Source organism: Solea senegalensis, linkage group LG3 (genome assembly GCF_019176455.1).
Source record: "Solea senegalensis isolate Sse05_10M linkage group LG3, IFAPA_SoseM_1, whole genome shotgun sequence".
Taxonomy (NCBI): domain Eukaryota; kingdom Metazoa; phylum Chordata; class Actinopteri; order Pleuronectiformes; family Soleidae; genus Solea; species Solea senegalensis.
The window spans coordinates 29,892,245-29,908,044 of NC_058023.1; the positions used below are offsets into that span (position 1 = coordinate 29,892,245).

The following is a 15,800-nucleotide window of genomic DNA, read 5'->3' on the forward strand; positions in this document are numbered from 1 at the left end:
GCGCTACACACCATGAGACGAGATAGCTTGACAAATAATTGCAGGTTCAGTCGAGGAGCGTCTAGCAACTGGCACCGCACGAATATGTCCGCCGCTCTTACAAAAAGAGAGGAACTTAGTTGCAGACTCTGCATCTTATCACATTCTCACATCGCTGTGAACTGATTAAGACATTTGCACGAATAACAATGCAAAGTGGAAAAGCCGGGGTGGAAAAAATACATCACGAAAGCCACAACGACACAGAGACACAGAGAGAAAGATTAGCAGTAATTTCCTAAACATTTTTAAAACAAACATAACTGTGGTGCCATCGGAGATCATGTGCCTCCGCAGCCAAGACAAGTGGAAAATGAAGATGTCTCATTAGTCGTCTTGCACGACCAGGTCCCTATCAGCGAGGACACACTGTATGAATATTGCTTCCTTTGGTCAACCAATCTTTCTACACCACTTTGTTTCTTGAACAGATGTCGGATTTTTCCACTGGCTCAGCACATTGGCAAAGAGTTAGACATGGAGAGAGGGGGTGTGGGGGTGTGTGTGGGGCCTCCTTTGAAGAGGAAGAGGGAAAAATTGTGTTGCATACTTTTAGAGAGCAAGACTGCTGATCAGATATGATGATGATGATGTGTGAGATTTATTTCTTGCAAACCAATCAAAAGTTAAAACCAGGTCTTTGTTTGCATTTCTCTGCTCAGAGAACGCGTCGTCTTGTTAGGCTCAGGGCTGGGGACGCTAACGGCAGACTGTTTGGACGTGCTACACAAACAGGACAGTAGCTATATCAATCAAGACAAAGTTTATATTAGGGGACGTGTCCTGCACATTGTAATAACAAACCGTCCCCGTCTAACGCGTCATTAGTCCGCCACAATTACTGTAATCACATTTTTCCTGAAATCCACAAGAGTCCAAACATTGGATTATGTCTAGTGGAGGAGTCCCCAATTATATGATTAACACCCACACACACACACACACACACACACTTGCTGACTGGCAATGGAGCCGTAGACACAGACACATGAATTACACCTATGATGCAGGTGGACGTCCAAGAGACGATCTGAAGGGAGACGTTGTGAGGCAGTCACCTACGCGCACGCACACATGCACACACACACACACAAAGCCCCCCTTTGTGGAGAAGAGCTGAGAGAGCGAGAGAGAGAGGTGGTGGGTGGGTAGGTGCGGCGGTTGTGAAGGAGGGGTCTATCATGACCGAGCTGTTTGCTCCAGGCTTGCTCATGTTTGTGTTTCCAGCTACCTCTGGAATTTACTGCAGGCACTGGCAGGGGCAGCCGCGGAGAGGTGAGCAGCCGTCAGGATAAAGGCCAGAGTTGTTGGGAAAAAAGGAGCGAGAGTGAATGGAAATGGCCAAAAACGCGGAATATAGAGGCCGTGCACGGGGAAGGGAAGAGGAAGACGGAAGCTGAAAAGCACGGACGGACAAGGGGTTATTGTAAAAGGCAAAGAGTCAGCAAATAAGTGTGAACTGGAAATGCACAAAAACTGTGTGTGTGTGCGTGCGCGCGCACAAGGAAGGAGACAGTGGTCTTACTCAGCTCTGAGCCAGCAGCACTGAAATTATCGGGCCAAGTTTCCACTCGCAAACAATAATTCACCTCAAGTACCCATTGAGGCCAGGACAGTGACCCACCCTGCCCTAAGTGTGTGTGTGTGTGTATGGTACATATAAACTTGTGTGTGAATGTGTAGAAAGGGTTTAGGAGGTTGTGTGTGTGTGTGTGTGTGTGTGTGTGTGTGTGTACATTGCCCTCCAGGACTTGTATTTTCCGTCGTCTGTTTTCTGTTGATATCTCGTGTATTTACACTTGGCCCGGGCCAGCGGTGAGACTGAAAAGTGGATTTCATTCAGTCCACTGCACATTTACGTGCTCATAAAATGTAGGGCATATAAATAGCGTTTGATTTGTTTGCCTTATAGGCAGACACAACCAGATTCCACATATAGACTAACGCCCGGGGAGGAGTGTGGAAGTGTGGAAAAAAAAGAAAAGAAAAGAAACTTTCAGTTTTGAAAAACAAAAATTTACTGTTGTACTGACAGAAGAAGCCTGTGTTCCTCAGTGCGGGGCTAGTTAGCTTTCTGGCAGAGGTGACTTTGGGAAAATTAGTGGCAACAGGCGGTAATTAAGAATCGCTTTCACTGTGTTTAGTTGTTCAGTTAGGCGTGGAGCCCATCAGCCCCATAAATCTGCTATTCTCTTCCCCTAAAGTCTGCCAGTGCCAACAGGGACCAGGAAAAACAATTAATGGCCATTTAATTACAGAGCCACATCAGATTTTTTCTTCTTCTTCTGCTTAACCCACATTATTCGGGGAGAGAGCAAGAGAAGGGGCACATTGAAAGTGCTCGAGCTTGATCGAGCCACTGTGGAGCTCTTAGAATACGGCAGAGTGGCATGGACTGGGCACAGATGGGGCATACAGGAGTGGATCCAATGGGAACTTGGTGCCCTTTACACCCCCGTTTCTTCCAGTTCACATGGGGGCTTTTCCCCCGGGAGGCAAAGAAGGCACGAGTGCGAGGAGGAGGAGGAGGAGGAGGAGAGGCAGGGCTACAGGCCCAGAGATTGTGCATGTTTGCGTGAATGACTCGGACGCACACATGTACAGAGACACACACCTTGCACTGTGGTCTTGATCTGCCTTCCTTATGGAGAGCAAATGAACATGTGTGTGTGTGTGTGTGTGTGTGTCAGAGGGAGCAGGAAGTGGGAGGTTTTACGGGCAGCAATATGTGATGTGAAAGACAGAGTGTCACTGGACACCGGACGTCTCAAACTCAATATTTTGATTCTATTTTATTTCTTCTTGTCTGTCTCTGTTATTTCTACATTCATTTTGCACCATCATGTTCTTTCTTTTTGTGTGAACTATATATCAAAACAAACACTTGATTTCAAATCAGTGAACAGGTCGTTCATTTTCCCTAATAAACTCTGGCCCCCGGCCCCGTCCTGACCAGACGAGAAGTTCACTGGCCCCCAGGTCATGTTGAGTTTGAGGCCCCTGCTGTACATACGTACAACTTCAAAGCAAAAGTGTGACATTTTATGATTGTTTTTTTTAGCGTCCGTGTGCTCAAATAATACAAAATCATTTTAGAATCACTTTGAGTGTCTTTAAACCTGTAATTGTTTGGTTTTGCTTCTCTATAGCAGTTAATTAAATACATTTTTTTTTGACAAAACAAAACATTATGAAGACGTTTTCATTTGGAGATTTGGAAACACTGGTAGACATTTTCGTTTTATGGACAAGACTACGAGTTAACTGAACAAAATGAATTCGTTGCAGCTCTTTTGACGTGTGATTTCTTTAGAAAGTGCTCTTCTATTTTATTTACTCTAGTCTTTTTGTCGAGATGAGTGGGCGGACGGGTTTAAACCTATTATATTTAGATATTTAGATGTCATGATCATGTTTTTTTTAATATATTTCATTACTGCCAGCATTCCCAAATAAAACATTCTAATGAAAAAGTAATTTTCGAAACACATTTTTTTCAAAATAAAGTCCACTCTGCGCTGATGTCCGCACAGGCGACATGCTTAGAGACTGTGAAGGGTCCGTCACACACGACCAACACAGCAGACACAATCCATAGTGACCAACCCCGTGATTACATGTCATGCCCTCATCTTCATTACCACCGGCACACCCCCTTACCCTGATTTAGAGAGAGAGAGAGAGAGATCCAGCTTGATCCAGCCATAGCAGATGGATATGTCAGATATGCCTGTTTGGGCTTATGGAGATGCTTAGTGGTAAATGTAATGATTTGTGTGTGTGCGTGCGTGTGTGTGTGTGTGTGCCTACCCCTCAGTCCACTGTTCCAATTACCCCCGGGTCTGTCAGGGGACAACTCGGTCACTTTGCTGACACTGAGGCAGGTACAGTACAGACGGAGCCACTTATCATTTAGATTTCTGGGAACAGAGAAAGAGATAAAGTGTCATCAAACATAATTTCTTTTTTTTTAATATATCAAGGTTACAACCAGCTATGGAGCTACATCGGGTTCCATGACTCATGTGTAAATATGAGTGAAATTTGATGGCTTCAGCCTGGAAGTTTAGATGAGGATGACTCCTCCTCACAGAAGAGGAAACTGAAGAAAAAGCTTCTGTCCTTTCAAACTCACTCACTCACTCTGACGACTGTGACCTGGTTTTCTGCCACCCATGAACTCAGCGTGGTCTAAATTTGAGTTACAAAAAAAAGAGCACAGTGTGTCCTGCATTTATAGCACAGAACACGCCAACAAGGTCCAACTTGACTTTTGAACAAAAACTATTGCAGTCACTTTAACACTTTTAAGCAGGGATGACCTTTCGGACACGACACGTGACCTGGCTGATGTGAACGCACGCTCTGTCTTTCATGCACCCTCTCCCTCCTCCGTGTTTACCTTTGGTTAATGTCATGTTGCATAATTCTCTTCACAAACACAACCAGCTTGTTTAATTTCGCTTGTGTCATGTGTTGCGACAGATCGCCTCTCTCTCTTTCGTCCTTCAGCCTCCCCTCTCCCCTTAAGTCAGAACCTCCAGCTGCTTCTCCAGCAGTTGATGGAAACTTTCCTCTGTTAGTGTGTCATGTGAAGGGCAAGGCAAGGTTTTCCAACACCCCGTCTGTAGAAAAACACCCGTCACTGGTGTGATGTACCAGGAGTCTGGAGAAAGGAGGGCATGTTTGTTGAAGCTTTGTTGGTGGGCTTCCTGTTTGACCTGCAGGATGGAGAGTTACTTGCCCCGCACTGACTATTCCTTCACTTTCACTCTTTGAGTGCACTTTTGAGGGCCTTGCCGTGCACGACAACTCACCAAAATTGCAAATCACGAATTGCAAAAAATTGCAATCTGACTGAGTTTTACAGGACTTATAGTTAACCCTTAGATGCGCCTTCATAAAAATGTTTAACCCTTAAATCGCCAAGTTTTTTCATGATGGACCTTCATTTTCTGGTCTTAAAAAAACACAATAAATTAATTATTCTCAATATACTTCATACAAACTGGATTATTGTTGGTTTGATTATTGCAGCCTGGTATAATGTGAAAGATTAGCATTTGTTTATATGCATAAACAAATGCTAGTCATAAATTCATAAAATACTCATGTTAACACACCTAGAACTAAAACGTCTTTATAGCTAAGCTATAAAAATTGTAATCAGTCCTCATCATAAATATCAAAGATGAAAATGTTTTAACCCCTGGGTAAAGTTTTTGTCATGGCGCATCAAAAACAGTGATTTGAACGGGTTTCAATTAGCACATTTTTGTCCGGAGGTGTGTTAGTGTTTGTATTTTATTAACATTGTTTACAAAATTGAAAGCCAAAACACAAAAATGTGTCTAGGTGTATGTTTAAGGGTTTTTAAGACACATTTTCCAACTCTGTGTTCCCACTAGCCAGACAGACGCCGCCTTCACCTTCCTTTGATCTGCATGTGAGTTACCGAAGCAACCACGGTAGTGGCCAGAAGTACGTTTGCAGGCGTAGCAGGGCTTCCAACCCATCTCTAGTCTCTTTTGTCCATCTTGCCAATTATTCCACAATGATCCAGTCAGGAAGTACACCTTCAGTAGCAAACATTGATTGGACTCTGACATAACAAATTATCAGTGCCCTCTCTGGCTATGTGGTCACTACACACACCCCAACATACATGGGCCTAGTTTTAATTATTACACGTACGCATTCGTAACGCATTACTGATGAAGAAGAAGAAGAAGAAGAATCTCTGAAGGCCACATTTAATGCCACCTATCCAGCTCCCACTGACACAACTACTGCACCCCATTTCACTAATGAGCGTCACAATGACACGTGCCATAGCTGGAAAAAATAAAAATGTGAACGGAGCGGCTGACACGCGAGGTTGCACCGTCCATCATCCCAAACGTGCTTGGTATTTGCTAAATGTCAGCTGATGTAGTCTGTCCATTAGCCTCGTCTATGTAAAATTCCACTCAGATCTCCAGTATGTGAGAAACCATAGAAACAGTCTGGCCTTTGTTTTTTGTGCTTGGGAAATTGTCCTGTGTGCGCTGGACTGAGTAATACTGCTGTGTTAGTGTTAGATGACGAGTCCACTCACACATTCGGTGTCAGAGGGAGGGAATAAAGAATTGGGTGAAACACTGCATTAATAAAAGGTGTGACAAAATGATGTGATATTCCATCAATTCTTCTGTCCTGATCAACTCCCTCCTCCAGAGATCTGTAGCTTCAGTGTCTGACCTTATTAGAAAACTGCGGCCAGGCCCCGACGTTGCCGAAACCACTAGTTCAAAGTTTTGGTTTCTTGTCACTAATTTGCATTTTTTTATTTTTTTAAAAGGCAAGCTTGTTTAGTCCGCCTCGAAAAAATCAGGGGGCTATTTCTTAGAGGGGACCAGTTGCTAAGCAACCAGTAGAGATGCTCTGGGTTACTGGCACCTGCCATCAAAACACTACAGCACACAACTGTCTCTGTTACAGCTGGTGCGCTGCTAACTGGACTCACACTGTACAACTTTATGTTCCTGAAGAAAGACAAGTACAGTATTCCTTTGTTTTGTATCACGGATACAAAGAGAATTGATTTAATATTCAAATGTTATTTTCTGCCCGTGTATGAAACAGATAATATGTGTGTGTAAACATTTGATCCTGTAGTGTGGAGTGTTAGAATTGTAAATGGGCCATGACATTGTTACGCTTGAGTACGGAAGAGATTAAGAAATCTGAGATTAAGAAAAAAGTCAGAATTCTGAGCTTAAAGTCTGGATTCTTAAAGAATGGCCACCACTTGATACTATGGACTATATAAATGAAGATATTCCAATCTAACAAATACATGTAATATGTCCCACGTCTGAATTTCTGGTAGATATGTTTTTAAGAACATAGGTTTGGTTTTCAAACTTTAAAGAATATAGATCCAGAACATTTCACATATTTCATCAGAGTGTTTTTTGTTTTTTTTTAGTGGCATGGAGCGGAGTTGAGAAAGCTAAGCAATGAAAATCAACAAGTGGGGGAAACATGTTTTAGCCTCATTAACGTGAGCAGACGAGAGGAAGCCTAGTTGTCGTCAGTGCATAGCCTAGTTAAAGTCTACCCTAGTTTCAGCTCACATAGCCCAGTTACAAAGACACCCAGAAGAGTCCCTCTCTCTCTCCCGGAGTCCAAATAAGTAATGGCAACTCTGAGCTAATGCTGCAGCTACCCTTGCCCTAAAAAGAAATTGGATACAGAGCCAAAAACTCAGATGGGCTATATTGCATTAATATTTCAGGCATCTTTTGAACTACTTTTTCCCCTCAATGACTTACAGGACCCTGATCAAGCGAGCCTTGAATAGACGCATGGCACTGACTGCACTTTCAGGGAACAAACCAGTCAAGGAGTTATGGGACGTCAGTGTAATAATACAGTAACCGTCTGGCCTCATATATTCCTCCACATGCCACAGCTTAGCTAACCCCGAGCCAAAGTAATCACTGGCAAAGCCTTGTTGCACTCGTTCTACGATTTGACAAAAATATCAGGCATTTTTTATGATTATTATTTTTTTTTTTATGTTCACAATTATTGCAAAGCACATGACAGCATTGAAGCGCTCCTTTTAAAAAACACAGCCCTTCACCAGATATGTTCAAGGTCTAGAAGGCAAAACAGTGGCCAAGACGGCTGATGTGTTCAAGGCTGGAAGAAAATATGGGTTCTTTCCAGTTTACTTCCCGGTGTCAAACAAGTGCCTCTCGACTGTCAAATGCAGCAGAGCGGTGACTAAATACATTCCCCAGAGCAGCTGCATTGAACAACTCCCGGCTATAAAAGGAAAGGAAGGACGGAGAGTCATCATTAACGGTATTATTTGGACGTTCGTGTCGGCCATGCTGCAATGCAAAACAGGCGTAGTGTCGGTTGGAGTAGAAACCAAGTGTTGTCATAATGGAAACGTAGAGTCTTTATAATCAGGGATGGGCATTAATATTTAATTATTCATTTGACAATAACATGACTACTTCTATATTGTTATTATATTAAAATGTCATTCTACTCCAATTACATCTATTTCCTTAAGCTGGCAGCAGCATTTGGTATTTAATTAGCGGTGTAGCATGTGTGTTGAAAGGTTTCTTGAATGCATCTTGTAGCCACTGAGTGGAGAATTTCGTAAAAATGTAATTTAAAGTGCGTAGTATAGGTTTGGTGCTTATTCGAGCACTAAGGAATATTAGAAAAGATAATCCTGTGTAATGCTTGAATCGCATTTTAGCTGGCGCTGTGGGTCCTTAGTTCACACACCCTCGTCAAAGTGCCTTCGTCTTTCTTCGCGTGCTCTGTCTCCCCGTCCCACGTTTCTCCTCGGGAGACTGTCCCCGTTTCTTTGCTTATGTAGGTCGCAGCCCAGAGAGTTGACAGAAAAGAAGCTCAATGGCGGCGGAGATATGTGGCAGAACAACAGCAGCGGTGGAATTGGTGTTAGCGGTTGAAAGGGAGAGCATTGGGACCGCCGGTTCCGGAGCACTGTGGCATTGTACCTGCTCATCCATTATAGATGAGGGTCAGAAATAATGGATGAGGCTGGTGAGTAACCTGAGGATGCGGTGGGACATGGAGACTTGCTTTGGCTTTAGCCTCCTTTTCCTCCTCCTCCTCCATATCCTGTTGTCAGCCAGCAAGCCTTTCTCAGAGAGCACGGAACGCGATGCTCGCCTGGACACTGCTGCGTTGAAAACAAACATGGGTGCACTCAAATAAATCCATATTAGCACTTTGACAACCTGGCCAGAGACGCATCCATGAGACGTGGTCAGGGGTTTTACGTTAAAAACAAACAAACAAACAAACAAACCACAAAAAACTATGAACTGGAAAGCTCATTCTGCTGCTGCTGGATTCAAGGTGTACTTCAGCAATAATAACTTCATCTGACTTTTCATGGGGTCTACATCTTTCTGGACTGAGCGTCAAGAAAATAAGAGCAATCTTAGTAAAGCGAGAACAAAAAGTTGACCCTTGGTGCTTTAAAGGTACAGTGTGAAGCATTTATTGGCAGAAAATGAATATAATACCCATGATTATGTCTGTATAAGTGTATGATGATGTTAAGATAAAAATAATTTGGTCTTCATAGCCCATTTGCACTTTGTATTGGCAAATCACGCTTTTAACTCTCTTGATTTTAATGTCTATTTTAATGTATTTCTATGACCCTGTAGACTTTTATAAGCACTTTAGGAAAGTAAGGGCCTTACTTCACAGTGGCCGCCATGTTTCTCCAGCTGCCTGAACTTTGTATAGGTAGCGGGTTTTTTTGCATTTTGAAGGAGAAACTCACTACAGAAAATAAAAAACAATGACTGAATGGAATGCGAAGGCCACCGTAGTGGTGCCAATCCCAGCTGACATGGGGGCAAAAGGTCACCAGTTCATCACAGGGCCACATAGAGACAAACAACCACCCATTCTCACACTCACACCTGTTGTTTCCTTTCAGAATGTCAAATTTGCCAAATTTTTGACTGTTGGAGGAAAAATTTGGCAAGCAGAGAGCAGAACATGCAGAGAGATCTGGTTCTATTTGGTGCAAAGGAGTGCTAACCCCTCACGTTATTGGATGTGCCACGTGGAAATCTCTTTAAAGGCGGCATTCAATTCATAGGATGGAATGAATCAGCCGGGGCGATCCGACAGTTAAGTATTAACTGTCCATGATGAGATCTCTGAGTCAGCTGGCCTCCACAAAGGCAGCACTGTAACCCAAACAGCTGCCGCGGCCCACACCGAGCCTCATAGTCGACTGCAGTCACTGGAAATTCAACACCACGGCGCCCATCCCACTTTACAGTAGCAATCAATGACCGGCACTTTTGACAGGCGACACTGCTGTCCGCTGAGTAGAATGTGACAGATGGGAAACTGTGTGTGGACGGAGGGAGGGAGGGAGGGAGGGAGGATGGGGAGACTAGTAAACTATAGTGAGGCTTATCCTCAGTCAAATCAATGGCAGCAATGGCACGCTTAGTCACACACCTGATGAACTGTGAGAAAAAAGACTGTGTGTGTGTGTGTGTGTCCGGGGTTTTGGGGGGTGGGTTTCAGAGGGCAGCTGATGAAGATCTTCAAAGAGGCTTCTTCAAGATCACAAAAGTCACGTCATTGCGAACTGATATAAGAAAGTCTAGGTGTGAAACTAAAGAGGGTTTATAGCACTTTGAAATGAATGAATATCAAAACGCGCGTGGGTGCAAAACTGCCAGAGAATAAAAAAAAATAAAGAAGAAATCAATCACGGAGCGGGCAACATAATACCATGTGTGCATATTATGAATCACGAGTCAGTCACAAACTGGCATCAGTGCAGAGCGAATGTGACAATCGGGGAGAATGAGCAAGAAGTAGGCAGGAACAGGCAGATACTTTTACAGCTCAATAGACAAGACGCAAACTGTAACAATGAGACAGTAATTCACAAAAAGCCTGTGATGTTCAGCAGAGGAAGCTGTGGAGGAGGAGGAGGACTGTGATGTCTCAGGCACGACGCTGACACTTATCTAAACTAAAAAGCTTTCACAGTCCTAATCATTCCACTCACTGTACTCAAAAAGTGGTCAGTACGAGGTGGAGCGAGAAGCCCGTCCTGTTCAGACACGAACCCGCCGCATCTCCATAGATTTAACCTCTACGGCACCAGAGATCCAGGAGACACCGACCAAAACGCGGTGCAGTGTGCTGTAAGTCGTCACCGGACACCGCTCAGACGATCGCATCGGTGAATTCGTACCAGCATCTGAAAATCTGAAAAAGACATCACAGCGAGCAGAGAGTTAACAAAAATAATTCCCTAGAATGAAGCAATTTAATTCATGTGCATCTTCAAGTGCTTTAATTACGTTATGCTTTCATTTTCCACCTGATGTGAGAAAAGAGCATTTTTGTAAGTGCTTATTTATAATTCAAAGTGAACATTTTATTATACTTCCTTGGATATAAAAGTCATATTCATTAGTTATGATGTTTTCAGACCTTTTGCTTGTCTCAAAATATGATATAATTTACTAGAGTTCCTTCATGTTTTCCTTCATAATCACCAGTCAAATACATGATGACAATGAGGATGATGAGGATGATGATGATTATGGCCTAAATTTGACAATAGACTGCTGATTAGCTCCTCAGCAAACGTGCAGTTTGTTACAATCACTCTGGCCACTTAACTGACGGCGTCTATAACAATGAGGTGCGCGTGGACGCTGCCTCTGCTGATTCGGTTGGAAGCGGCCAAACAATTACTATCAGGTCTACTTTACTGTATAATTGCTTTCAAAATGGAAAACAGAAAATCAACTTAAAGGTAGGGTTGGAGATCCGGGAAAAGGCTAAATTTTCTTCAGACTTCCCTCTGAAGCTCCGCCTCCAGAGCACACCAACGAACACGGATTCAAGAGCACTGCGCAGCATCGCTAACCTTTGGTACTTTTCGGTGAAGTTTTTTGGCTACTTAAGTTAATTTTATTGAATAATCTGCTGATTATGCCATTTTATTTCACACTGTATATTTTAAGTATTTTTCATGTGTATCTTAAGTACTTTTTGTGTGTCTATTAGAAGTGCTTTTTTGCATATTTAAAGTAGTTTTTATTTATATGTCAAGTATTTTTCGTATATATTTTAAGTACTTTTTGTGTGTGTACTTCAAGTGCTTTTTGTGTATATTTTAAGCATTTTCAAATATATTTTAAGTACTTTTTGTGTGTATACTTGAAGTACTTTTAGTGTATATTTAAAGCACTTTTTGTGTATATTTAAAATATTTTTTCCCACCCTACCTTTAAGAAAGCTCAGTTTTCAAATTGTTGTTCTTATTTAGCATGATAAAACTGTGGGCTGTAGTACAACTATAGTGAAGTGTTCCTTCATTATTTTTTCCAGCTTTTTAAACATTCATGAGTGCTTAATGGCCATATGTGGTTCTCATTCACGTGGGAAGATATGGAAGTCAAGGAAAGGTCATCGAACAATATGCATATTATGATGACATCCATTTCATCTTTCCCATAGACATAACAAATCAACTCCTGTTCAGTTTCTGCTGCGGTACTGATAACGCGCAGCGATCGCATCATCTCTCTTCCACTTGACAACAGACTGAACGTCCGGCGTCAAATCAGGGAAATAACTTCTGTAAAAGCCGTTTCCCTCGACTGCGCTGAGAAATTGTGCAGTGGAGCACTTCATGAGTTCACTTCAATCAAATAACCAACAATAGTAGAACACAGTGCAACAATACAGATATTAGAATGCCTGAAATACAATATTTATTAGTCCCTACACATTCATTTGTGCACAGTCTCCTTCATTGACAATGAAGGACGACAGACAACATGCTGGTCCAATTTTAGTCAGACTAAGACGATAATTCGGTTTTCTTAATGTCATGTGAACACGTTAGTCCGACAAATCGAAATGAAATCGAGCTAGTCTTAGTCGGATGAACATACCTGGATGATGCGATTCATAGTCCGATTACTCCCTCATGCATGTGCTTAGTCAGACTGGAGTCAGACCTTTTCTGCGATCTAAAAAGCCAACAGGAAACTGATTCAATACACAACAGCTTATGGAGAGAGTCCAATTTCTCTCCTCAGACTTACCAAGTAGTCCGATTGCCTGTCTTAGTCAGACTATGGCTTTAGCTGCTTGGCTTAAGCACTACGTTTCCATTAATAAGAGAACTTAAGTATTTTAAGATTGATTTCCGGCAATTTACTTTTTACATGCCAGTGTAAGTAGTAATTTTAGCGTGACTAACATTTCCTACATCATCAACATCATTCCAACGGCGGTAAAGAAAAAAATAAAACTCCTGATCTGCACTGAAAAAGATGAAATGTTTGGGTTTTGACATTTGAAGTCTGATTAAACAGGAAGATGAAACATTGTGCAATCAATCTGATTGGACGTGACAGTGGCAAGGTCCCTTTGATTGGATGTTTAACTGCTGACAGTGATTGATGAGTCATACTGGGCAGATTTATCCGCTGCTGCTGCTGCTGCCGCCAGTGGGTCGATTTCCCCTTGGAATAAAAACATCAGCTGAATTGTGGGGTCGACGTGGAAGAGAGCCCCATCAGTGGTGGGAGGAAATTAAAATTGTCCATTCTTTTAAAAATCCATCCAAATCTTTTTTTTTCTCTTTCAATGTATAAATGAAAAAATGGAAAAATGGAACGCACTAAGCAACAGAGACAGAGACACACACACACACAGAGACGCACGGCTGTTCAACCCTACAGGTCATTTTACTTCACTTATAAGGGAATAAGGCTTAACATCTCCGCTTAACTGCTCCTTGCACAGGCAGTGGGAAAAAAAGGAAACCCTCCCCCATAGACATGGATGTGAGTCGTATCAGTGTGGTAAAATAGAGGCAGGTTTTTATACACTTTTATTGATGAATTAGTGAAGTAGAAACTCTTATTTGAATAAGAAAATCAGACATTTTGTCACTGTGTGTGTGTGTGTGTGTGCGCTCTGTGCAATCTTTCACGTACGCCGCGCGACTGAAAAGTTTTACGACGAAACGAGCCAAACAGCTTGCGTGTGAATTCTAGCTCTCAGAGCTCACAAGTTCTCTGTCTGCAGACAAAAACACAATTTTTCTGACATTCTCTGCTGATCTGATGTGCTCTGTATCACATTGGACACGTTTTTCCCCTTCTATGGTCAGTTTTCAGTAATTCTAATGTCCTGATGGCTGCATCTGTTAATCCACGGTAATGTGATTGGCGACTATCTCGGGTATTGTGGCCTCTTTTATCGTAAGTTAACGTGGCTGGACTTGATCCTATAAATCCATGAGTGGACAGTCACCTGAGTCTCTCTGTGTACATTAACGTTTAAGACAAACACAAGCAACGGGGGCTACGAGGTGGAGAGCCGCTTGGCCTGTTATTGTATGCAGGGTCGTCATGGCAACACAGCAAGGAAGAGGCGCGCCCACAGAGAAGACATATGTACCCCCACCATGATAGGATCATCTGGTAGCATCACTCCCTCACAGTATACAGGACGCACAGAACTCAAATCTTAGCACCTAGGCCTGACCAGTTCCGTAAAAAAATTTGGTTCCTGTCTCACTGAGACCAGGTTGTGGTCTCCTCTCATGAGGACTACCGGTCCTGACAAGGTCAGTGTTTATGCCAGATGTCAACTCCTTATTCAGGAAAACATATGTGGATCTACAGAACTCCCGACAGACACAGGACAATCCTGTAAGTAACAGGATAGGAGGGGGGGGGCTGCATTTACCCTTGAGCACAAAACACTTTATAAATAACTAAGAGACACATGCCAGTGGCTCATTGACATTATCATTCCAACACACACACACACACAGGGACACAGAGACACACAAAGACAGAGCCGTGTATGAAAGTTAAAAGTTGTGGACACCCTGACAAAGTATGAACAGCACAGATTACAGACGTCCGCCTCTGAATGCTAACCATCAACTTACGCAGCTGCCGTGTAGAGTAGAAAATACCCTCCTGCACACTGAAGCCAAGGACACGACGAAGAGACAGAAGAGGAGTAAGAAGGAATGAAAAAGGGGAGTGTAGTACTCAGAAATTATAATAAAATGACAGAAATAGTCAAATAAAAACCAGTACAACTACAGGACGGACAAGTTTGGTCACCTTGAACATTAATAAAACCACAAAAGTGACTTAAAATGTGCGGCACTAACAGATAAAGGCTCATTGGAAACAATATGTTAAGAAAAACTCGGTCCATTATCAATTCTTCCCGTGCTTTGTCGCACAAATCTGATGCAAAATGAAATTACCCGAGCTCAGACTGAATAAGAGACGTTTAAAATGCTGTGTTTAACGACAGATTGATGGCAATGATGCGTTTCCACTGGTTTGACTCCCCTCGCCTCGGCACGGTTAAGTTGCGTTTCCACTAGTTTAGCACCTGGTACCAGGTACTTTTTTTTTTCACCACGTTGCCAGAGTGCCGACACAGGAAGAGACGTCCGACACGAGAACCAAGCCGAACAATGCCGAACTATAGCTCGGTTAAAAAGACCATCTCCAACAACTACCAGGGAAATGTATAAAATCTCAGTATTTAACAGAGGAATCTGGTGTATTTAGCGACAGCAAACTCTGTTAGCATAGTACATACATAGTACATAGTACTCGTAGTAGCATAGTATTGTGTCGTCGTCATGTTTCATCTTTGTGTCGCTGTAACAAGACATTAGGTATCAAGAGTAGGTGTGTCTCTGAAATGCTGTTTTAATTTACATTGTTAATATCTCTTTGAATATAAACGGTGGTTCAGTAGACTTATTCTAAATTGTAAAAAAAAACAAAAAACTCTTGTGTACCTTTAACAAAGGATTGTTTTGGCACTGAATCGCATTGAACGCGGTCAAATTAATCTTCCCTGAATCATATCGTAACCCATGTGCGTGGACATGTATTGAATTGTCCCCCCCAGGGGACAGACGCACTCACAGCCCCTAGTAAAAAAAAATGTATGTGCTACTTCTATATCAATAAGGTCATCTGATTGAGGGAAGGCCTGCGAAGATGAACCGTCGATCCAATTCAAAACGCTTTAATTGTCCCCCGAGGGACAGTTTAAGGAAAAGAGTGCACAGAGACACCGTCCACCACTGAGGACGAGACTCAAATACGAGACGGTTCTAACGATATAGACACATCTTTCATCTTCTGAACACATTTCACACACTC

General features: G+C 42.6%; 1 long non-coding RNA gene across 1 annotated transcript in view; it reads right to left on the reverse strand.

Annotated features, from left to right (window-relative positions):
- Positions 1-3,561: 3,561 nt before the first annotated feature.
- Positions 3,562-15,800, reverse strand: part of LOC122766805 — an 85,280-nt gene continuing 73,041 nt past the window's right edge. Inside the window, exons 4-5 of the long non-coding RNA XR_006360108.1 lie at positions 10,628-10,830; positions 3,562-3,959 (exon numbers count right to left, since the gene is read on the reverse strand). This is a non-coding gene — a long non-coding RNA (uncharacterized LOC122766805). The remainder of the gene's footprint in view (positions 3,960-10,627; positions 10,831-15,800) is intronic.